Here is a 27291-nt window from a genome sequence, read left to right on the forward strand (position 1 = left end):
TAGGGGTATGCACTTCATTATCTATCTATCTATCTATCTATCTATCTATCTATCTATCTATCTATCTATCTATCTATCTATCTATCTATCTATCTATCTATCTATCTATCTATCTATCTATCTATCTATCTATCTATCTATCTATCTATCTATCTATCTATCTATCTATCTATCTATCTATCTATCTATCTATCTATCTATCTATCTATCTATCTATCTATCTATCTATCTATCTATCTATCTATCTATCTATCTATCTATCTATCTATCTCAAGTTAAAGCCCCTAATAATAATATTTAAATGAAAGACATTAAAAAGGGTTTAAAAATATATGCCGCAACAATATTTTTTTAATAATATTACAAAATGCTATTGTTAAGCAATCTGGATAAAAAAGCATAAATAAATTACATTAATTTCATTTTATTAACATGTAGACAACTTAAAAGCATATTGACCAATTGACCGTTTGCTTTTAATGGACAGACTGAGATCAATACTTGAGCAAAATACTACGGAAATTGTTGTTAGTTTTTCTTCTAACTAAATAATTTTTTTCTTTACAAAAACTGCTGTTTAGAAATTCTTTTCACAAATTCAATTACAATTGAATAGAATTGGATTGAAATTGTTTCGTTTTTCAACAAGTGTGTGGATTCGGATACATAAATGGAGGGTTGTAGATAATTATAAAATTGAATGTATTTATTCCTATGTTTTTTTTTCCTAAACATAAACAATACAAAAATGTAAAAAATTTCCAAAAAAAGAAATATGGTTTTCATTTGTTTGAGGTTTTTTTTTACACTATAACACGCGTTTTTTACACCACAACAAAAAACTATTAATTGCTTTTACGAGTATTTCTGGGTCAACATCAGTTTTTTTATTTTTTTCCATGATGTACAACAATTTTATTTTATTTCACTTTTTTGTTTTTCCATTAACACAAATGTTGTTTGTTGTTTTTTGTTTTGTTGGTGTCAGCTTTTTGAATTCCATTTTTTGAAATCTTTGGTCTAGTGATTTTGAAAATTGCAGTTGTAACAAAAAAACAGTAAAAAATCATACTTTAACTATTTTATTTGTTTTGTTTTTATTGTTGTTGTTTATAGAAAAAGAGTTGAAAATAAAAACTGAAATATTATTTGCTTATAATTGCAGGTTTTGGGTCACTAAACAAAGATAATTGTCGAATTTGAAAAAAAATTACTAGATGATTGATAAAAATTACAAACAAAATTAATCATCAATTACAAAAATTTTTTAAAGAACTTGAATTTTTGATTGAATTTGTATAGTATGTAAGTTTAATTTGTAGGGTTTATTAACAACGATAATGTTAAAAGTTTTGGTAACAAAAAAAAAATTTTTTTTGTTTGATAGAAAATTATGTGAAAATGTTTATAGTGAAATTATTAAAGAAATGTTTCCTTAAAAAGAGATAATTAACTTTTTAACTACTAGACTAGTCTATAGACTAGACTATAGACTAGTCTATATAGACTAGACTATAGCCTAGACTATAGACTAGACTATAGACTAGACTATAGACTAGACTATAGCCTAGACTATAGACTAGACTATATACTAGACTATAGCCTAGACTATAGCCTAGACTATAGCCTAGACTATAGACTAGACTATATACTAGACTATAGACTAGACTATAGACTAGAATATAGACTAGACTATAGACTAGACTATAGACTAGACTATAGACTAGACTATAGACTAGACTATAGACTAGACTATAGACTAGACTATAGACTAGGCTATAGACTAGGCTATAGACTACACTATAGACTAGACTATAGACTAAACTATAGACTAGACTATACTCTAGACTAGACTATAGACTATCTATCGGTCGATCTATCTATCTATCTATATATCTGTCTATATCAGAATGAAGACTAAAACAATAAATTGGGATTTTTAAAAATCTAACGAAAAATGTAAATTATCGAAAATTTTAAGTTTTAAAATAAATATAATTGTACTTACAAATTACAAAAAAAAAATCCTTAAAACTGCAAAATAAGTTCTCACCTGTAAAGAAGGAAAAAATATATATTTAATAAATATTTAATAAAAATAAATTTGTTAAACTTAAGTTTAATTTTATATGGGTTTTTAATAAAATGTTTATTATTAAAATACAAATACATTTAAAAAAAATTAACTTTGAAACTAATTGACTGTACATTTTTTTTCACAAATTTAACTTTAATCAAACAGTATAATTGTTATTCGTTGTAATGAAAAATCATGTCTGCTTATAATATTAATTTATATTGTATTTATTTATATGATAATTACTATAACATGTTTCTTTACTTTTTGTTACATGTTTAATTTTAATTATAAAAAACCTTTTTTTATTTAAAACCTTTTTTAATTCTAACGGCAATCAATAAATAAAAATTTAAATGCAAATTATTTATTGTGATGTGTTTTAAGCAGTAAAATTTATTTGCTTAAAAAACAATATATTGTGTAAATTATTTTTATAAAAATCCCCATAATCAAATTTAATTTTATTTTAACAGAATAAATTAGAAAGAATTTAAATTTATTTAGTCGACAAGCAAAAAACAAAAAGTTAATAATAATAAATAAATTAAATGAAAAAAAAAAAATAAAAATTTATAAATTATAATGCATTTTAAAGATTGACATTTAATGTGAAAAAAGTTTTTGAAAAAATTGATAAATTTACCATAATATTTAAACGAGTTTTGGCAGGTTCATGTTTATTAGGGTTTTTAATTAAAAAACACTCTGTTTTTGTTAATTTCTTTTAATTTAAAGAAACGAAAATGTTTTTTAGAAATTACAGAGAATTTTTTTACATTTTTCTATAAATAAATAATTCTGTTCCAAATTTTATAAAATCTAGAAAAATTTCAAAAAATTTATAGAATTTATTGAAAACTCACGAAAATGTAGAATTCATCGAAAATTATCTAATGACAGTTAAGGAATTTACCGAGAATTCTATTCAATTCGAAAATTTATCGATAATTCTGTGAAAGCAGGAATTTTTGTAGAAATTTTTTTATTTTCCTTATTTTTATAAAAATTTTAATAATTTTCTTTATTTTTATACAAAATTGTTTAATTGTTATAGAAAATTGTTAATTTTTTTTAAATATGAGAATTTTTCAAAATGTCTCTACAATTTGATACAAAATTATGATAACTTTGAAAACTCACAAAAATTTAAAAAAAAAAATTAAGGAATTTATCTAGAATTTTCTTTAATTCGAAAATTTATCGACAGTTTTTTGAAAGAAAGAGTTTTTCTTAATTTTTGATATAAAATTGTTCAGAATTTTAAGCAAGTTTTTTTAATAATTTAGAGAATTTATTGAAAACTTACAAAAAATTCGAAAATTAATCAAAAAATTTATGAAACAATTTTAATAAAGGAATTTATCGATAATTCTCTTCAATTCGAAAATTTATTGATATTTCATCATTATGCAAAATTGTTAATTTTTTAAAAAATCACAAAAAATTCGAGAATTAACAAAAAATTTCTAAAAATTCGAGATTTTATGATATTTCATTTTTTATATAAAATTGTTAAATTTTTAAAAACTCACGATAAATTCAAAAATTAACAAAAAATTTTCTACAAATTCGAAAAAAAATTTCAATTTTTGTTCTTTTTATAGAAAATTCTTTATTTTTGTTTTAGACTTTCTTTTTTTAGTTTTTCTTCTTTTTTAATAATATTTATCGAAAATTCTCTTCAATTCGAAAATTTATCGATAGTTCTCTGAAAGCAAGATTTTTTCTATAATTTAGGTATAAAATTGTTCAACTCACGAAAAATTCATGAATATATCAGAAAATTTCACAAATTCGAGAATTTATGAAACATTTTTAATTTATCGAGAATTCTCTTCAATTCGAAAATTTATTAATATATTATTTTTATACAAAATTTTTAAAGAAAATTATTACATTTTTAAAAAATCTAGAAAAATTCAAGAATTAAGAAAAAATTTCTACAAATTCTAGATTTTTTTAATCGAGAATTCAATTCAATTCGAAAATTTATTAATATTTCAGTATGTTTTATACAAACTTGTTTAATTTTTATAAAAAAATTGTTAAATTTTTTTTTAAACTCACGAAAAAGTCGAGAATTAACAAAAAATTTGTACAAATTCGAGATTTTATAGAAAATTTTGAATGAATTTTTAAAAATTTTTAGAATTAATAGGAAAAGTTTTAAATTTGTTTTCTTTTTTAGAGAAAATTGTGTAATTTTTTTGTTTTTATAGGAAAAAAGTTTCATTTCATTTTATTGAAAATTGTTAAATTTTTCTTTTTTTTATATTTTTCTTATTTTTTAAAAATATTTTTAATTTTTTTTTATTTTTATAAAGAATTAAATTTTCCTAAATTTTTTCTTCAATTTTAAAAAATTCGAGATTTTATTGAAAATTTTTAATGAATTTTTTTTTTGTAAATTTTTAAAATTAATCGGAAATTTTTAAAATTTTCTTTTTTTAAAGAAAAATGTGTAATTTTCTACTTTTTTAGAGAAAAATTTTAATTTTCTTTCTTTTTATAGAAAATTGTTAAATTGTCCTTTATTTTAAAAATTTATTTTATATTTTCTAAATTTTTTAGAAATTTTTTTAATTTTTTTTTTAATTTTTATAAAAAAATATTTTTAAAAATTTTTTTAATTTTTTTTTTAATTTTTATAAAAAATATTAAATTTTCATAATTTTTGCTTAAATTTTCATTTAAACATTCATTCATTAACCTATTAACTCTTCCAATAAAGTTCAATAATCTAAAATAAATACCATTACAAGGTTATCAAACAAATTTATCAACTTTTATTCTTGAGCACAAAAAAAACTAAAATTAAGCTATTAAACAAATGTAAGCACAAGTGTTCTATTTCCTTAAACAAATTATTATTCAAGTTCCCACCGGTTGATGGCCGTCCAAACATACAGGTCATTACCATTAATATCAATATTAAAACATCTTTAGGACGCCAACGTCAACTATTATTATTATTAAATTACACCACAAAATTTAGGTTAAACAAAAACAAAAGAAAATATAAACATAACAAAACTGATTTATCTAAAAGCAAAGTATAAAAACAGAAATTAGAAATGTATATTTCCTTATAAATACAAAAACAATTAAATAAACAAATAATAATGGTCATAAACCTACAGAATAAAGTAAGCGGCATAAGCGAATAAATAAAAACAATCTGGCAAGCCCCCTTACCACAAACAAGGACATAATATGTAAACAAAACAAAAAAAAAATAAACACAATGAAGTAGGGTTCTATAGTTGAAACGAAAAGTCGACTTTTCGACTTTTTGCATTTTATGAAATGTTGACATTTTGACTTTTCGACTTTTTGCATTTTATGAAAAGTCGACTTTTCGACTTTTTGCATTTAGTTAAAAGTCGATTTTTCGACATTTTGTATTTAATTAAAAGTCGATTTTTCGACTTTTAATATTTTATAAATAGTCGACTTTTTTCGACTTTTACCGACTTTTCGACTTTTTTATGAAATGTCGACATTTTGACTTTTCGACTTTTTGCATTTAGTTAAAAGTCGACTTTTCGACTTTTAATATTTTATAAATAGTCGACTTTTCGACTTTTTCCGACTATTTTCGACTTTTGACTATTTTCGACTTTCCGACTTTTTTGACTATTTTCGACTTTTTCCTACCAGAGTTAAAAATTTATAAAGTTGCCAGAAGCGTAAATTTATAATGTTGCCATTTAACATTATATTATTTATTATTATTAATAAAAAATTTTATTTATATTTTTTCTATTTGTTGCAATTTTTTGAGTTTTTTCGACTTCTTTCTATTTTTGACTTTTTCCGACTTTTCGACTATTTTCGACTTTTTCCGACTATTTTCGGCTTTTTCAGAATTTTCGACTTCTTTCGACTTTTTCCGACTTTTTGACTTTTTTCGACTCTTTCCGACTTTTTTCGACTTTTATTTACAAAGTCGACTTTTCAACTTTTTTCATAGACGATAGTCGAGTTATCGACTTTTTTGGAACAAAATAAACGAGTTATCGACTTTTTTAGAACAAAATAGTCGACTTTTACTTTTTTCGACAAAAAGTCGATTGTTCGATTATTCGAAAGTCGATTTATAAAACCCTACAAAGAAGTTTGTCTATCAGCTGTTGAAGTGATGCCATTTGTGTATCAAATTAAATTAATAAAAAACCGCTTAATATTACAAAATCCTTAAATTTTCCATTAAATGTGTATTTTTAATAACTTGGTCATAATATTTAAAATAAACAAATAATTAAATCATTAAAAATTAAATAAATTTGTATAAACATTTACTTCACTCACAAATCATTTTAGCACATCATCACGAGTTTGTGATAAAAAAAATTCAATTTCAAAAAAAAAAAAAAACTTAAAAATGTTGGCCTTTTAAACAATTTATCACATGTCTATTGTTTTTTGTTGGCTTTTTTATTTTCTTCTTACTTTAAATGTAGCATTTAAACATTTTTTTTTAATTTATCCCCAGTAATTGTATGTTTTGATATTTGATATTTATTTCATTTTTTTTTTTGAGTTTGTTTAAAATTCTGTAAACATATTAAATAAACATTTGTTTTTTTATGCTGTAGGTCATTGTTTGAAAAATAAAAAACTAAAATAAATTAAACTTTTTTAATATCAAGGTTAAAGTCAAAAACATGTTTTTTTGTTTTTGGAGTGCCAATAACAACCGTAAGAAACTAGTAAAATTTATTTGAAAATAAACGTGACTAAGTAGAATTTCACTTTCGAAAAAAAGTGAAATAAAATGAAGTTGCATGATGCATTTGGAAAGTATGTAATTTTATATAGAATACCTTCAGTAAATAGAATAAATAAAAAATTGTTTTTACAGATATTCGAAATTTTGTATTAAATTCATGTGGGAGGTTGGCAAACCACCCTCCCCTCTTGAAAGTCCGTCCATTTCTTTTTTAAATGTTCACATCAATGTCAAAGTTCTTCATGTAAAATTTGAAGATTCTAACTCTAATAGTTTTTCAGATACATATAGGAATTTTTAAATTTAATTCAATAGGGGGGTAACAAGCCATCCGCCCCCTTAACGAAAGTTCGCGGTTTTTTCCCCAAAATGTTCTTCAGGTTAGGGTTAGGTTCTTAGGATAATGTATACTACATCAAATCCAAAGAATTACACCTAGGCCACGTGTGCTCTTTTGAGTTCTGAAACTCAGTTTTCAGGACGTATTTTTTAAGAATTTTCTAATCATTGTCAAATAAAGTTCTCCAGAGTTACACTGTCTTCTCCACATGCTCTAACTTCGTCTGAATCCTTACATCCAATTTTGTACAGATTCAGAATATGTACCACCATAACCTCAGACCTTCTAATATTGAGGATATAGATGTGCTCGTAATTCTGTGTAATCTACTCAGAATACATACCATCATAATCTCAGACCTGCTCATATTGAGAAGATTTCTCGTCTTGCTCTCATCTGGTTTACCTTATAAGATCTTTGTGGTTCTACCCACCAAGAGTACTTATGGGATTCTGTCACTCTTATTTTGAATTCAGTTTCAGTTGCGTCGAATAATTTTGCATTCGTCAGGTTAACTACTTCGTGCTCCCTTCCCTTTAACAATCGCCCGTTCGTTGTCGACTATTCTCGAGTGGCTTGGTATTCATATGATGTAAACATGACCCCTGGGGCAGCTTTCTTACAATCTAATATAGTCTTCTGTTTAAATTCTATCACCTGATATCTCCCTAATTGCCTTCTGGCTGTCGGTAAATAAAACATATAATAAGCGCCATATATATTCTAATCCAATTTACACATTCTGTTACAGCTCAGACTTCTATCTAAAGACTTGTGTTATGTTTAGGTAAATGGTCCACTTTGTGCGTTAATTGAGAGTCAAAAACTTGTATCAACGCCTTCCTCTTGGAAATGTTCAGCTCAAAACAAGACGTTCTATCTGGGATTACCGTTTCAAAGTTTGCGACATATTCTGTGTCAGCACGTCCGATGATTGTGTGCAGTAAACATTGATGACGTAATGAATATGTCTAGTAAATATTGATGACGTGTTCTATAACCGCGGCCCGTTCGCCGCCTCATGTTAAATTTAATATGTTTCAATGGATGAAATTTCTAGTAACGTTTGCAGAGCATTGGTTAAAGTAGTACACATGACACCACTTATCTCAAATAAACATGTACGATATACCACTTTTTGTCGAAAGAATACCACCAGAATGAGGCATAAGCTAGAATTTGTTTCCCATTTCATGTCTATAGTTTTCTAACATATCGCCCAGCAACGATGTGCCTTGTTGATCCTATCCTCTATGTGCTGTCTGTATTTTAATAAATCCGGTCAAGGACCGATGTACTTAACTTTGTCTGTACCGGTCTTTCTTGTGAAAATATAGATTTCCTTCTTCGCCGGGGTAATATTGAAGCTTCTCAGTTGAGCCGAGATCAAGGCCGTATACAGAGCCTTCTCAGCTCTTCTACACAAGAAATTTGGATCCTTTCCCTTCAAAAGTATTACGCCATCATCTGCGGGGTAAATGAGACAAAATTCTACCCTGTGCAAAATTCTTTTTTCCTGATGGTTATATCGGAGATTATCCATTTGTTCCTTAGCATGTAGTTGATCCAGTTACGGAGCACATTAAACTAGTCTAGGGATTGGATAAAAGTATTAGTGTGTACATAATTGAAGGCGCCTTCAATGTCAATGCATACCGCTAGTGGACAATTTCGGTTTAAAGCGGTTTCCACCGATCGTCCCTTAAACTTTTTCAACTGTGATTATTTCGTGTAAACGGTTTCATATAATGTTGTAAAGCCAATGAAACCATTATTTAAATGAACTGATTTTTTTTTAATCACGAGAACACTTTCAAATTTGTGGGTTTTTCATTACATTCAAATAAACAAGTGGCTTTACATAAAAAATTTAACAAATTTCATATAAAGAATTGAAAACCAGTAAATTTTAAAATTTCAATATCAAGAACACGTGTTTTCAACAAAAAATAACATTTTATTAATCAATTTTGAATTTAATTGCAATTTGAGTTCAAAAAACTATAGGATTAAAAATTAAAAATCCTATAAATTTTTCAATATTTTTAAAAATACTTAAACAAAATTATTAAAATTTAACAAAACGGTTTTAAACCTTTACCTAATTGTTATTTAATATTTTCCTTTAATTAAAATATATTATGACATTCCCCTAACATGAATTAACTTTATGTGATATAAAAACACATGTCAATAAAAACAAATTAGCTTTCCAAGTGATAACAATCATGAATGAATGTCATTTCGTAATGAAAAACAAAACAAACGTGAAAACTTAATTAAAACAAGTTAAAACTATAAATAAATCCAAACCCTCCTCCAAAATCCTTATGCAATTCAAAATATTATAACATATTTCAAATTTTTCACTTTCATTGTTTTTGATTTTTTTCTGTTGTTTACCCCTTTCAATCACAATGCGAACGGCGGACGTTCCCTAAAATCACATGTTTGTTGTTGATAATAATTGCATAATTAAGGAAAAAACTAAACAAAATGAATATGGAAAAATCTCATACTTAATTAAATTAAATTCAAACAAATTTACACTAAGGCCACCATCTTTCTCTGCTCCCCCTAACAAATTTGTTAAGACATTTCTTTTCTTTTTTTTAAGAAGTCTAGAAACATTCAATTTCATTTGGATTACATTTTTGCCTGCTAAACTCCCACGGCGTTTAAATAGAAGAAGAAAAATTGTTATAAAAATTCACATGGAAAATATTACGTTGTTTTTGGATTGAGTGTTGGATGATGAGGTTGATGAACAAGTAGTCTTTCTTTGGACCGGTTGTGTAGTGTTGGGTATGTGGGAAAATACAGTTAATGAAATTTTCTTAAGGGCAAGAAGGGAACAGTTATTTTTAAAAGAAATTATATATTGTCAGTAAGCTACAGTAAGATTCCTCATTAAAATGAGTTCAAGAGTTCAATACTGTCAAATTTTCCATCTCTTAATGTGTGATGTTACTTGTGTGCTCTTGTGAAAATAACTTAAAGAATAGTCTTCAACGAAAGAGGAAAAGTATGGGCGAGCAAATCCCATAGTGTGAAACATGTAAAATTGGGAACCTTAAACATTTAAATTTGTCATTTGTCGAAATTAGATCTATTCATAGAGATTCAAAAACTTATATCTGATATCAACCAATCAATCAATCAATCTATCTATTTATCTATATATCTATATATCTATCTATCTATCTATCTATCTATCTATCTATCTATCTATCTATCTATCTATCTATCTATTTATCTATCTATCTATCTATCTATCTATCTATCTATCTATCTATCTATCTATCTATCTATCTATCTATCTATCTATCTATCTATATATCTATCTATCTATCTATCTATCTATCTATCTATCTATCTATCTATCTATCTATCTATCTATCTATCTATCTATCTATCTATCTATCTATCTATCTATCTATCTATCTATCTATCTATCTATCTATCTATCTATCTATCTATCTATCTATCTATCTATCTATCTATCTATCTATCTATCTATCTATCTATCTATCTATCTATCTATCTATCTATCTATCTATCTATCTATCTATCTATCTATCTATCTATCTATATATCTAGGTGCATTTGAACAAATTTCATGTAGTATATCCCAACTTAAAAATTTCAATTAAAATTTTTACTAATAGAAAAATCACACACAAAACGTGTAACAGACAAAATTTACATTTTTACTTATAGTTTGAACCTGAAAATTTTTTTCTATTTATTCAAAATGATAAAATTGAAAAATAAAAAACTAATGGCAAGTAAACACGAGATTTATAAGATGGTATAAATACAGAAGAAGACAACAACAAGAAAAAAATGTAAGAAATTTTCACAAAACTATGAATGCATGAATGAAAAGTAAAAGTCTTAAATAGAGAGTGTAACGACTTATTAATTTTTACAACATACGTGAGATTTTATCTGACTGAAGAAAAAAAATGGCATGACCGACCGAATGAATGATCGTTTAAAAAGGCGGTATGGCAAGCATGCGTAAATTTGTTTTTATTTTGATAATAAAAAATGATAAATATCTCTTGCAAATATCGAGAGTATTTAAAATAATTTAATGTATTTTTTGCATGTATGTATTTTATATCAATGAGACATTATTAAGTAAAATAAAAATAGCTATACTAGCTAACTCAATTTAGAACAGGTATGGGCAGAAAGAAGTTGAGAAATCAAAAGAGTTCTTTGTCATTTCAGTTTTAAAGAAGCTTAAGTTGAATTTGATTTGATAACTCATTTTATAATTTATGAATATTTAAGAAATTTTTATGATTTTTTTTTAAAGGACTTTGTCAAAATACAACTCTGTTAATCACAGACACACCTTCCATTTATGGGAGTCATAATGAAAACAAGATTTATTTAATTCTTTGTAAGTTGTATAAGCCATTGTCTTTTAAAAGTTTTAAGCCCAGCTTATAATACTAACTATGAGTCATAGCCAACTCCGGGGAATGACTTGTGTGTCAGGCTGACTGGTTGAGTGTCTGTCTGAGTTGGTTGGTTGGTATGCATCAAGTTAATTTGTAAGTTTCTTGGATTTTTTTGCATGTACAAAGTTTGAATTTTAAGTTGTAGATTTTTTTTCGATTTTATTACTTATGTTGTTGTTGTTATTATGTTCATTTATTTGAATTTAGTTTCGGTTTTATTTTAGGATTTTTTTCTTCAAGTTTGTTTTAAACATATTTTCTTTGTTATTTTAGTTTTTTTTTATTAAATTCTTGGTATTTCTTTTATTTTAAGTTTAAATCATGTCAAATTGTTAAGAAATATGAAATTGCAAATGTTTGTAGTAAACATTATATGATTATGAATTTAAAATTAATAGTTGAGCTTTAAATTTAATCCAAGAAAAGATCGCCTATACCTCTTGTTAAACCCTCATTTATTATTAAGATCTTATTAGCTTCAGCTTTAGTTTAAATTAATCTAAAATCTGTTATACACAAACACAGTTTTGCTTCGGTCAAGCACTAATTTCTACATTTTCCGAAAAATTGTGATGTTTTTTATTTGTTACAAATAAAATTACGACACAACAGTAATCACAGCAACAATAGCCGACAATACTTAAAGCAACAATAATAACAACAACAACAAAAAACAAGTTAATTGAAAATACAAACATATAGTAAATTATAATCAGCATAAGAGCTGTACCGAGTATTATTTGTACCAAACCCAGCAAACATTTTATTATAAATGAAAGATTCTACTTCGGAACAAACCAATTTGATTAAACGATCAAAAATTATCAGTTTAGAAACAGCTGTAACATATGGAATTATTTCCTCGGGGAAAAGTTCTTCGATATCTTATAATGAATTGGTCCATGGCTTTCAACTCAGTAACAGATGTATCAAGTGGAAGTTTTTCTCCCGGGTAAGATCTCTTAAATATCTTGTAATGAAAAATACGCCCGGAAAAAGTATGGTTCCTGAATCATATATAAGTTTTTTCACCGCTATCGAGCCGTTTAAGAGCTCTGACAGATAGAGCTTTATGTAATTCTATCAAAATGAAAATTCCAGACGAATTTCGACATCAACCTCTTATGGATTAAATTTTTTTAACTTATCATTAATAAGTTAAGGTTTCGGCACAAACCTAAGCGATGATAAAGTTCCTATCCAGACAAATTTGAATGACAACTTGTTTGTTCACTTCAAGTTCTTTGGTATTTTCATTATTTACATGCAGTGCAAAAAGTTTGACACTTCTTCAAACGATTTGACTTTTAAAATTATTACAATTGAAGTTCCATAATAGTTTCTATCAATTCTTTAAAGTCTTCTTTAAGCCTTGCTGAATTTAAGCTAAATGAGGATTGAAACACTTATTGTTTGAAGTTTTGGACTCTGAATTCTAATTAAGGCGAAAGTTCTTATCAAGTTATAACCTTGGATTACAACAGCAGTGGTTTCATTTTATGTTCGTTGTTAGAGATCCTTTGGTGGATCTAGCAACAGATGACCTTGGTGGAAATTCCAAAGATGATCAAGGTTTCAATGACAGTTTTCATCAAGCTTAATGATCTAGCTGATTTTAAAAGATTGCAGTTATACATTATCGACTGGCTCTAAATAGGACTCTTGTAAAACAGATATCTCTAGAACTTCTGGTTACTCAGTTAATTCACCACCTTATCATTGAGCATTGAGATCAGTCAGGCTTTAGATTTGTCAAGTATGACGATTACATTTAATAAAATCAATGACAATTGGGATTATCGCTTGGTTTTCATAGTACAGCAGTCAAGGATGTCGGATCTCGATAACCTAGAGAAATCTTGCAGATTTCCAGTTATTTACATTTCTTTCTCCGCTCTAGTTCTTTTTTTGCCGGGTTATATAATTAGGAAACCTGATTGCCGTTTTAACGGCATAGAAATGATGAGCAACTCCTCCTTGGCAAGAGTTTAATATTTGCACAACCGAATGTTAATTGTTCTGTCTAGTCAGTCTAGCGACACCGTAATACCTGCCCGGTATTTTCCTCCCGTTTGCCTAACACTTTCACGTATACGGGACACCGGTGTCCCATTTTTTTTACATTTTTCTCGATATACGGCGTAATTTGGAGTTCCGAGCTACAGTAAGAGGTTATTTCTAAAGAAAAATAAGTTAGTTTTTAGAGTTTGATGTAACTACATGTTAAAAAGGATAATATCCTGCGATATCCTTCGAAAACACTTTTTCTATTTTTCATTAAAAATTATCAATATACGTCAAAATAAAGTGTGTGGAGAAGTCATATCCATAAAAATTCTAGCGGTTTAGTTTTGTGCGTGAAAGAGTTAAGTGACACTTAGGCCTGTGGCTTTCACCTTAGTATTTTATCCCTGGAGTTTTTAACATACTGAACTATGAACAGGTGATTTAACTTTTAGCTTTTTATAAAAATCTTTAGACTAGCTTGAAGACAAGAAATGCTTTAAAAGGTCATCGGTCACCCGGAAATCCGCATAAGATTGGAATTGATATACCAATGCTGTTGTGAATGGAAAAGACCTTTAAATGCTTCGTCTCAAGAGAGATAAGTGGGAAACGTTTTACAAATTTGTTTTTAGTCTAATGTTTACATTTGTCCATGTCTGGGATTCATTCATTCTCTGAACCTTTGAGATCCAATTGTTATGTTAAGATTGCAAAACTTTTAAAGTAGTAGAAGAAGATGTAGAAGATTTCTGGGGCCTTCGCCCAGTCGATTATAAGAGAGAAAACAACCTATACGTTAGTAAACGTTTAAAAATTTTTCGCTTTTTAATCTCTAATACTTATGTGTTTGCTGGGTTCTTTTCAATTGAACAGTCCCACAACACTGTTGCGGTGTGCGCCCCGTAAATTAAAAGCAGCAACACTTGAACGCTGATTGACTGTAATTGAATTAACAATAAGAAGCTGAAAAGAAATCTTTTTATCAGTTTTATTATTTTTCCGGAATTTTATCATCTCAACAAAAAAAAAAGTCTATTAAAAAGAATATATTCGAAATATTGTATTTAAAATGGACGTACAATAAATTATGCTGAGAATATAATAAAATTGGAAAATAAAGAATTTTTGCAAATTTAATTTAAAAAGATTTTCTTTTTAAAAGTATTTGTTGTTTTTATTTATTTTGAGGTTAGAAACGTAACAAGTGTACTTATGTACTTAGAGTAAAATTATGTTTAAGTGGTATTTTTAGTGTTTTTTGTTAATGATTTAAAAAAAGCAAGGCTAGAGTAAATTACTTATAAATTAGTTCATTTACCTGTTTTAACTCTTTTTTTCTTATTTACACAGTTTGCTTTTAATATTTCCTTTCTTTGTCATTATTACTATTATTATTATTGTTTTTCTCAACATTCTTTCCAACCACATTCAGGAAACATTTAAATGCGATTATCATTTGTCAAATTTTGTTGATTCGAGTTAAATAAACGTATGACTCATCATCAATCTCATAGCAAGATCAAAATTCAGCATAATTCTTAAAGTCTGAGAATAGAATTTTGTTTAAACATTTGTTTATCTTTTTTTTAAGATTTAATAATGACATCATTAGAAGTTTATAAAAAAAAACTTTTCAAAAAAACCGTGAGAATGGGAAAATGAGTGATAAATTTACAAATTAGAAATCGGAGCTGTTCAATTAAGAACTTAATTATAAAGAAATAATGGGGACGTTTTAAATTCTAAAAAGATTTCATAGAGAATGGAAATGACTAAAGAGAAGCTTCAAAAAAACAACAAAAGTGAAGGATCATTTAACTTGAACTACATTTTATATATAAAGTTCATTATGTTTGGACTATTGTTTTAATCCATACAATTAATTGCCACAATTAAACTTTTAATTGAACAACTTTAAAACTTCTTAAACTAGAACTTTTTTTCAAATCGACTTCTAAAGACAAACTTTGTTCGATGCCCTTTGTTATAAATACAGCGATAGTCACTTATATTTTCAAATCAATTAAACTTTTAATTGAACAACTTTCAAACTTCTTAAACTAGAATTTTTTTTTCAAATCTAATTCTAAAGTCAAACTTTGTTCGATGCCCTATGTTATAAATACAGCAATAGCCAATTATATTTTTCAATCTAATAGTAGATTTCTTGCAGAAATAAAAACAGGTGTGACCAAAGTCTTGCATAAGTCTTAAGACCACAGTCGAAGGTAAGTCTGTGGTTACAATCCAATAATACAACTTTAGGGTATTTTTTCTTGTTTATATTCACTCTCTGTGTTTTTTTTTCCGAAAACCAATTAAAAATACATAATTTATTTGTTAAAACAAAAAATACCGGTTTTCTGTTAAGTTTGTAATGCTTTTTTGATTGTTGTTGGTGGCTGTAACTGTTGTTATTACAGCATTGTTTTAAAGTCCACAGCTGGGAAATGGTAATCATTTATGATTGCATCAGTTGATGACAATCGATAATACAATGTTTTGTTCTTACTAGGGATGCCAGACGATTTTCGAAATTCCCTTGATTTTCGCCATTTACAAAGTGAACAAAAACTAACTAAAGTTATAGACATGAGCGAGAGAACGGATTTAAATGAATATATCATTGCCTAAGTCGCGATTGGTTGGTTATCGTGGTAGTTCCCAGCGCGCGATATCCCAAATAGAGTCAACGAAACTTCGTTTTGACCAGACCACTCCACTCATTAAGTTGGCTTTACACGAGTAATATGATCTGTCAAAATTTTGTGCAGAAGAGTACAGATGGGATCGTCTAAACGAAATTTGTAATGAAGCCATCACACATTGAGAGAAAATACGGATGGAAAATTTGACAGTCGTATGGCTCTCTTCATTTATTGAAATAATCCAAGAAACAAGCAAGTCGAATTAGATCAGTGATATATTTTTATGTAAACACTTACAAAAAAAGTGAAAAAATTAAAAATTAGAAAAAGATTCAATACACTTTTAATAAGTCCATTTGTTCAGGAATGTGATAATTCGGTTTAATTCTTTAACAATTTACACTCGTTCAGTAAGGTGAAAACTTTTAGCTTTTAGAAAACTTAAGTGAAAATGGGGACATCCTCGAACTCAAATTCACTACATTTTTAGTTCTTTACGAATATTTCTGTGATCGTAAATGCATCTATTCAGTATCAGTCTTTCGTTATTCAAAGGCAGAACAAGTGAGGTGATAACTTTTCCCTCACTCACAGGACTAGTTCTGTGTCAATTCTCTTTTAAATAGCCAAATGCAGAATTAGTTCAGTACACATTCGTAAAGTTCATTCGTTCACGAATGCGGTAATTTGGCTCAAGTCTTTAACAATTTACACTCGTTCAGTGAGGTGAAAATTTTTACATTTTAGAGCATTAAAGTTAAAGTAGGATACACTCTCGAACTCAAATTCACAAAATTTTTAGTTTTTAACGAAAATTCAAGCGATCGCGAAAGCACCTTTTCAGCCAGTTTTTCATTATTCAAAGGAGGAACAAGTGAGGTGACAACTTTTACCTTTTTTCAAATAGACACTCACAGGTATAATTCTGTGTTAGTTCCCTTTCAAAGAACCATATGCAGGATTAGTTCAGTACACATTCGTAAAGTTCATTCGTTCACGAATGCGGTAATTTGGCTCAAGTCTTTAACAATTTACACTCGTTATGTGAGATGAAAACTTTCACCTTTTAGAGGATTAAAGTTGAAACAATTTCGAACTCAAATTCACTACATTTTTAATTCCTAACGAATATTCAGGCGTTAGCACCTTTTTAGCCTGCTTTTCGTTATTTGAAGGCGGAACAAGTGAGGTGACAACTTTTTCCCTTTTATCATATTCAAAGATGGACTAGTACTATGTCAGCTCTATTTCAAAGAGTCAGGACTAGTTCTCGGTGCGAAAAGCCAATAACCGTAATTGTTTCGCAAATAAAGCGGATTTGAGGAAAATATCTTAATTAAATATATCTTAAGACACATTTAAGTAAACAATCAAAAGTACTTAATAAATTACAAATGTACTTGATATTCCAACCCTGTAAAAATAAATATTTTCTAATGTTGTTGATTACTACTAATTACAATGTTGTTTTTTTTGAGTTTTTCATAATTAAATACGTGTTTAGATTTTAATATAATAATATTGAAAATATTTTAAAATGCTTTTAATCAATAACAGAATAGATTATTTTTAAAATTCCAACAGAATTATGCAAAAAATGTTCATTATTATTATTGTGGTGATAATAATGATAAGGTTTTTAACGTATTTCCGTTAAAGATTTCTTTCAACGAGATAAAAACAAATTCTTGACCAAAATACGTAGAAAAGATATAAAATAAGTAATGGCTTAAACGAAAAAACAGACACACACACTAAAGCCAACATTAATAGAAGTGAGTTTTTTTTAAAACCAGTTTCTGACTTGGAATAAAAATATACACAAACAAAAGAATACGAGGAGTTTTAAAAAGAATGTCTGAATACCTGACCTTTACGTCCCTGTATTTGATTTTTTATTTTTATTTTTTGAAACGTATTTCTTTGTTGATATCTTTTCAGTTCGCCTTTTGTTGTTTAAATTGTTGTTGTAATCTTTGGTTGGTTTTTATGACTTTATTTTATGGTCTTAGATGTTGTAATATTGGCTTAAAGTTACTGGGTTTTATGTTTTGTTTTATTTTTTCTTGCTTTTAGCGGTTATTTGGAATATATTTGCAACTTTTGCAATTAACTTTAATATTTAGAAGTGTTTTTTTAGACAAAAGAATATATAAAGAAGGTTGAGACTTTTGACTTAAGAGTTTATTTTATTGAGTATAAAAATATTGCTAAATGCAAGAATTAAAAGTTGTGTTTAATGTTGAAACTTAATCTGAGATGGTTGTACCCATTTGTGGTGGGTAAAATGAGGGCAAATTTTGAAAAGATTTTGAAATTTTAACGTTTTTATAGAGTGGTTTAAGAGAAAAAGAACTAGACTTTAGTCTATTCTATAGTTTATGGTCTATGGTCTAGTCTATGGTCTAGTCTATAGTCTAGTCTATAGTCTAGTCTATAGTCTAGTCTAGAGTCTAGTCTATAGTCTAGTCTATAGTCTAGTCTATAGTCTAGTCTATAGTCTAGTCTATAGTCTAGTCTATAGTCTACTCTATAGTCTACTCTATAGTCTAGTCTATAGTCTACTCTATAGTCTACTCTATAGTCTAGTCTATAGTCTAGTTTGCACTCTAGTTAAAGTCTAGTCTATAGTCTAGTTTATAGACTAGTCTATAGTCTAGTTTGTAGGCTAATCTTATCTGATATTAAGTCTATATTCTAGTCCATGAAATAATCTCCCAGCAAAAATAAAGCGAAGTACTTCTTAAAGAATAACATTTATCGCCACTTCAAAAGTAGCACTAAGTGCATTTTTTACCTTCTGTGGAAGTGATGTTTAATGACTTCCGAAGAGAATAAACCTAGAATTTCACTTCCATATAACTTCCAAGAAAAGTACATTAAAATGACATCTTGAGAATGACTTCAGAAGTAGTGAATTTGGAATCAAATAAAAAGTATATATCTCTTATGACAAGCCTGTGTTAAAATTATCACACGTATTCTTCAGCACTTTCATGGAGTAAATTCTACTTCTTTTTCGCTTCTTTGGAAGTTATTTTTTTGCTGGGTAACGTTTGGTCCATTTGAAAAGCTTTGTACTAGCCACAATACTAGTTTATTTCAATCAATTGAACAAATTTCCTGCTGGGAAGATAGTAGATCCATTTAATTCATGTTCATTTTATCAGCTACTGTTTTTCTAAACAAATTGTAAATTATATAAATAAATTTATAAACACATCATAAATTATTAAAAAAATAACAAAAGACACAATCAAGAGTTAACTAAATTACAAAAAAAAAAAAAAAAACAAATTCCTATATAATTCTAAAGAAAAAGCAATAACTTTTAAAGCCCAACTTTAAACCTATGACTCACCATAAAGACAATTAAAACATAGAAAAAAACTAAATAAAATCGCAAAAAGAATTAACAAAAAGAAAAAGGTAAGCAACACAAACTAACAGAGAAACACATAAATAACAATAAACAATAAAAAACAACTTATATTTGCAAAAAATATATAAAACAAAATAATAAAATAAAAAAAAATTATGGAAAAAACTGCAAAATGATGTTGAAAGTCGTTTTGCCAGTTTCAAATATTGTTGGTATTTGTTTGGTTTTTAGTAAAAACTGCTAAAGTTGGTTTTTGTTATTATTATTTCTGTTGTGTTAACTATTTTTTTTTTTTTAATTTAAACTAAAAAAAAACCAACTTAATTAAAAATATATAAAGTAAAATTTTGTAATATAAACTAATTACCAACAAAGATATAGGTTAATAATACTAAGAGTTTTGTTTTTGGGTTTGTTTATTATAATTATTATGAATTGTAATAAAAATAATGAAATGTTTACAAAAACATTTAATTTTTAAGAAGAAAATTTTAATTAAAATAAAATATTCACAAGGTGGCTAATTTTAGGAAAAAAGGAGAAATTAAGTTTAAATTTTTTAAATTTATTTTCGAATTTTCGAAAATTTGTTTTTTTTTTCACTTCGAAGACATAAATTTATATAGAAATGTTATTACATTTTAAATTTTGGTTCCAAAAACTAAGTTTTTTCTTTAAAAACTTAACTCTTGAACATAATTTCGAATTTTTCGAATTTCAATTTTTTGCTTAAAAATCTATAAGTCTATATAAAAATGTTAAATTTTTTGAAAAACTTGAGTTCAATCTGAAGTTCGAATTAGTTTTTCACTTCAAAACCATTAATTTATACAAAGAATTTATTGCATTTTCAATTTTGATTTCAAAAACACTTTTTCTTTTAAAAATTAACTATCGAACATTTGAATTTAGAATTTTTGAATTTTTCGAACTTAAATTTTTTGCTTGAAAACTTTTAAAATAGCTACAAATTTTAAATTTCGGCTTTAAATGTTTAGTTTTTATCAAAAAACTTAATTTCAAAAACAAGTTCGAATTTTCGAAATTAATTTCAAATTTTCGAAAATTAGTTTTTCTTTCTTCGAAAAAACAAATTCTTATAGACAATTTATTACATTTTAAATTTTGGTTCCAAAAATTAAGTTTTTTCTTTAAAAAATTAACTTTCGAACATAATTTAGAATTTTCAATTTTTTCGAACTTAAATTTTTTGTTTAAAAACCTTTAAAATAACTGCAAATTTTAAATTTCGGCTTTAAATGTTTAGTTTTTGTCAAAAAACTTAATTTCGAAATCAAGTTCGAATTTTCGAAATTAATTTTAAATTTTTCGAACTTAAATATTTTACTCTAAAAACTTTTAAATTTTATAAGTATTATATTTAATAGCTAAAGAAGTGAGTTTTTTTTTAGCAAAAAAACTTAATTTCGAACTCAAGTTCGAATATTTAAGGTTTTCAAATTTAAATTATTTATTTAAAAACTTTAGAATTATGAATAAAAGCTTAAGAAATTAAATTTTAGGCAAAAACTTGATTTCGAAGTCAAGTTCGAATTTTCGAAATGAATTTCGAATTTTTCGAACTTAAATGTTTTCCTCGAAAACTTGGAAATTTTATTAAGAACTAAACTCAAAAACTTTTAAATTTTAATTAGAATTATGAGATAAAGCGTAAGAAATGAGATTTTAGCAAAAAGTTTAATTTCGAAGTCAAGTTCGAATTTTCGAAATTTTAGAAATTTTCGAACTTAAATTTTTTCCACGAAAACTTGAAAATTTTATTAAGAATTATGAATTAAAGCATAAGAAATAAGATTTTAACAAAAAAAAACTTAATTTCGAAGTCAAGTTCGAATTTTTTAAATTAATTTTTAGAATTTTACCGAAAAACTATTAAATTTTACAAAGAGTTGTGTTCAAAAGCTTAAAAAAAATTAACTTTTATGAGATGTTCAGATTTTCGAAATTAATTTTTAACTAAAAAGCTTTTAAATTTTATTAAGAATTATGAATAAAAGCTTAAGAAATGAGATTTTATCAAAAAAATTGATTTTGAACTTAAGTTCGAATTTTCGAATTTAAATTTTTTTACTCGAAAACTTTGAAATGTTATTAAGAATTATGAATTAAGGCTTAAGATATGAGATTTTAGCAAAAAATTTAATTTCAAACTCAAGTTTGAATTTTTAAAATTTATTTCAAAATTTTCGAACATAAATTTTTTTCTAAAAAACTTTAACATTTTTGTAAAAATTATGTTTAAAAGCTTAGGAAATGAGATTTAAGCAAAAAGCCTAATTTCGAAATCAATTTTTACTTGAAAATTTTGAAATTTGTTTAAATTTCAAACTCAAATTCGAATTTTCAAATTTTATTTCGAATTTTTCAAACTTTTTTTTTTTTGAAAAAACTTTGACATTTTATTAAAAATTATGTTTAAAAGCTTAAAAAATTAATGTTTATCAAAAAATTTAATTTCGAACACAAGTTCGAAATTTCGAAATTAATTTCGAATTTTTCGAAAATTAGTTTTATGTTTAAAAATTAAAGTAAATAAATAAAAACTAAGAAAAAATTGAACAGAAATCTAAAAACCTCTGATTTTCGAAATTTTAGTAAACTTTTCATTTGTCCACATTTGTTTGTGTGGACCCTGTTAAAACTGTTTTTTTGTTATATTTTTTTGCAAATAAACAAATAACTAGTTAACATTTTAAACTAGTTAAATAATAATTTAAAACAATAACGTTATTTTTAATGGTTTTTAACTAAAATATAAATAAATAGGAAAAATAAAACAAAAACTTACCTTGATTTTAATTTCAGTCCATTTAAATTTTTAAATCCAATCCAATTTTTTTCACTTTTTTAAAGATGATTGATTGATTGAAAAACAAGACATACGAAACTCAAAGTGTTGGATGCTGCTGATTGTTGGTCGATGTTGTATAATTTTCTGAATAAATAAAACTGTTATAAATATGTATTTTTTTTTTTTTTTTTTGTTTAATGGTGACTTGTTGTCGTTTTTTTGCCTCCAAATTTTATTGTTGTTTTTCAGCTGCTGTTGCTTGCTTGTTTTTTAATTTTTTATCAATCAATGAGTGGAATGACTGAAAGTTGTTGGATTTAATAATGATGATGGTTATTGATGATGATGGTGGTTCCACATTTAATATAAGGTTTTATGTTTACGACTTGTTATTATATTTTATAATGCGGAAATGCTATTTTCGTTTTACGTATTTTTTTTAATATATTTTGCTACAATTTATTGCAAATGTATCAATTTTCAACAGACTTTAACAATGAAATTAAACGACATTCAATTACCCGCACACAGACACTAATAAACAAATATTTTAAACTTTTTTTTTAATGATTTTTAAATTAACTTTTTTTCAACCATTTTATTATAAATTCAATCATTAATTTAAGCCAAAACTTGTTTTTTGAAACTTTTTTACTTTTTTTTAACTTTTTATAATTTTTCGTTAAAAACTCTCGTTTTAATTAAACTTTTTTATTCATTTCTAATTTTATTTATTTCTTATATTTTTTTGTTTAAAATACTGGCTGGTATTATTGTTGTTTTTTTTTTTTTTGTATTTTAAACATAAACATTAAACATCACACTTAAATTTAGTATTTTTTATATCTTCTTTTTTTTGAAAATATTTTTCTCAAATAATTATCCGACCAACGAAATGAACGTACGAATTATTATTTGCTATAAAAATACAAACACTTCCACCGCGTTCCAATGTTTGTACTCGAATGATTGTGTTTTTGTAGATTTCAACTTTTAGTGCTGTCTGTCCCCCAAAATCCAACATATAGACAACATACTCTCAAACAATAAACACACACAAACACTCTTGCATACACAAGCAACTCTTGTTTGGATGTTTATACCCTACAGCAGCACTTTAGTGTAATGGGTAGTAGGTGGTTGAAATGTTGTTGAACTATAATATAATCTAATCTATAGTGCGGACTATAGTCTAGTCTATAATCCAGACTATAGTCTTGTCTTTAATTAAAACTATTGTATAGTCTTTAGTCCAAACTCTTATCAGTCTATAGACCAGACTATTGTCAGCCTATAGTCCAGACAGTAGTCTAGTTAATAGTCCATTCTATATTTTAGACTCTAATCCCCTCTATAGTCCAGACTATAGTCTATTCTATACTCCACTCTATGGTCCAGACTATAGTCTAATCTAAAGTATACTTCGATTATAATTCAGACTATATTCTAGTCTATGTTCCACGCTATAGTCTACTCTAGAGTCCTCTACTCTATAGTCCGAATTATAGTTTAGTCTTTAGTCCAGACTATAGTCTAGTTAATAGTCCACTCTACAATCCAGAATATACTACCCTGTACAGTCCAGACTATAGTCTACTCTATAATCCAGACATAGTTTACTTTAAAGTCCAGATAATAGTATTCTCTATAGTCCAGGATATAGTCTAATCTAAAGTATACTTTGTTAATAATTCAGACTATAGTCTAGACTATGTTCCACACTATAGTCTACTCTAGAGTCCAGCATACAGTCTACTCTAGTCTATAGTCCGAATTATAGTTTATAGAGTCAATAGTCCACTCTATAATCCAGAATATACTACCCTATACAGTCTACTCTATAGTCCAGGATATAGTCTACTATATAGTCCAAACTATAGTCTGATAGTCAAAACTATAGTATAGTCTGCTCTAAAGTACAGGCTATAGTCTACTCTAGAGTAGACTGTAGTCTACTTTTGTCCATAATCCGGACTATTGTCTTGTCTTTAGTCCATTATATAGTGCAGACTTATGTCTAATCTACAGACCAGCGTATGGTCTAATCTACAGTCCAGACTATAGTCTAATCTATAGTCCAGACTATAGTCTAATCTATAGTCCAGACTATAGTCTAATCTATAGTCCAGACTATAGTCTAATCTATAGTCCAGACTATAGTCTATAGTCCAGACTATAGTCTATAGTCCAGACTATACTATATACTATAGCCCAGTTTATAGCCCAGTCTATAGTCCAGACTATAGCCCAGTCTATAGTCCAGACTTTAGCCCAGTCTAGACTATAACTCAGTCTATAGTCCAGTCTTCTCTACAGTCCAGAATACTGTCTATTCTATGAAGTCTAATTTATATTTCCCTTGAGACCAGACTCTAATATAGGCTAGAGATAACACCTTGCCGTAATCAGTTTCATAGCTAACGAATAATTAATTCAGTTGTTATTCTTCTATATTAAAGTCTACTGTAGTCTTCTCTTAAGTCCAGATTCTAATCCAGGCTACAGATAACACCTTGCCGTAATCGGCTTTATTGCTCAAGTAGTTCAATATATAGTCGTTCACTACCAACTATAATATCCTACTATTTATTAATTCAATTGTTATTCTTCTTTTTATTATCATTCTGCTTCACTTTTTCAAAATTTTTATATGAGAGCGAGAGTGAGTTCAAACAAGTTGAATAAGAGTAGTTCTTATAAATCAAAAATTTATAGAAATATCCATAAACAACAAATAAACAAAAAATGAAGCTGGTTGAAGCTACATTAAAAATACATAGTGGATAAAAAAACATTTGATCTCAGTTTGTTTGTTGTAGTTTCTTTATCAAACAAAAACAAACAAAAAAACGTTTTATTAAAAACAAGAAAGAGCATAAATTTTGTAAAATATGTTTGTGTGATTAATGAGCGGAAATTAAGAGTTTTTTTCGTTATTTTGAAAAAAAAAAAAACAACATAAAGAAATAATATGCATATTTCCTTTAAAGCACAATATTAAAGATTAAATAAAGTGTTGCAAAGATTAAATGCTATAATTCGAAAGTTGGGAATAATTCATTTATATGGACATCTAAGAAGATCAAGAAGTCTTTACCATCAGAAAACTATCTGTTTATAAGTTTAGTCTAACACTAAACCTGGTTTTGATTAAGGAAATTCTCGCAATTTTCTATAATATGTTTCTTTTTTTAATAAATTTTAAAGAAATTATTTAAAAAAATAGCAAAATAAACCTAAACTAATATAAAAAGCAATATTTGTTTTTTTTTTAATTTCCAACAATTTCGAAAAACATAAAAACATTTAAAATTCCCTGTGAAATGCAAACAAACCACTGACTCTCACATGTTTGTTTACATAAATGTTTGACGTCCGGTCAATAGGGAAAATCAAAGAGAAAAAAAAACAACAAATCGAAGCAAAAAATCAAATATAAATAAGTAATAAAATAAAACCTGTTTCTATAGAAAACTGCATCATACAAACCTCCACCACACCAGTAACAACAACAACTACAACAAAAAACCACCACACTGTTGAAGTGGGTACTTAAAGTTTATTTTGTTTTTGATTGTTTTCTACTAAAAGTGCATTTCGTTACAGCAACTGTTTACAATGTGTAAGAGTATGTATGTATGCAGTTTAATAACAATAACAAAAAAAATGTATTTGATGTTGTTGTTGTTCTTTAATGCATTTCAACACCTCAGTGATCTAAGCAAACATATAGGCAATTTTTTTCATTTAAAGTATGTTTCAAATCAACAAAAGAGAAAATTTCCGTTAAAAGAGTACAAAATCAAAAACCGTTAAAAATATTAAACAAATTTAAGAGTTTTTTTCTTCTTTCGAAAGGGTAGAGAGTGTGTGTTTGTAATTTACTTGTAATTATAATAATTGTGTTATAATTTAAAGAAATTTCAATAAAATTAAAGGCGTTTTTCTAAATGTTGTTTTATAAAAATAATAATTTTATGATAATGTTTACGAATAAAACGCCCCATACTAAAAGTTGGTAAGTTGAATGCATTAAATTAAATAGATATTTTCTTTATCTCTTGATATATGCTTCAACACCCACTGATTTTTTTTATTTTTGTAAATGTTTAATATATTTTTTTGTTTTAAAAATATAAAATTGTTTTCTTTTAAATATACAAAAATAGATAGATAGATAGATAGATAGATAGATAGATAGATAGATAAATAGATAGATAGATAGATAGATAGATAGATAGATAGATAGATAGATAGATAGATAGACAGACAGATAGATAGATAGATAGATAGATAGATAGATAGATAGATAGATAGATAGATAGATAGATAGATAGATAGATAGATAGATAGATAGATAGATAGATAGATAAATAGATAGATAGATAGATAGATAGATAGATAGATAGATAGATAGATAGATAGATAGATAGATAGATAGATAGATAGATAGATAGATAGATAGATAGATAGATAGATAAATAGATAGATAGATAGATAGATAGATAGATAGATAGATAGATAGATAGATAGATAGATAGATAGATAGATAGATAGATAGATAGATAGATAGATAGATAGATAGATAGATAGATAGATAGATAGATAGATAGATAGATAGATAGATAGATAGATAGATATATAGATAGATAGATAGATAGATAGATAGATAGATAGATAGATAGATAGATAGATAGATAGATAATAGATAGATAAATAGATAGATAGATAGATAGATAGATAGATAGATAGATAGATAGATAGATAGATAGATAGATAGATAGATAGATAGATAGATAGATAGATAGATAGATA

The 27291-nt window shown here is 26.4% G+C and overlaps 1 protein-coding gene across 1 annotated transcript in view; it reads right to left on the reverse strand.

The window, feature by feature from the left end:
- LOC111686983 (mucin-22) overlaps positions 1 to 23136 on the reverse strand; it is a 40330-nt gene extending 17194 nt beyond the window's left edge. The window contains exon 1 of the mRNA XM_046950866.1: positions 22474 to 23136. The gene's annotated coding sequence lies outside the window, so the exon portion shown is untranslated. The remainder of the gene's footprint in view (positions 1 to 22473) is intronic.
- Between the last annotated feature and the right edge of the window lie 4155 nt (positions 23137 to 27291).

This window comes from Lucilia cuprina, chromosome 4 (genome assembly GCF_022045245.1).
Source record: "Lucilia cuprina isolate Lc7/37 chromosome 4, ASM2204524v1, whole genome shotgun sequence".
NCBI lineage: Eukaryota > Metazoa > Arthropoda > Insecta > Diptera > Calliphoridae > Lucilia > Lucilia cuprina.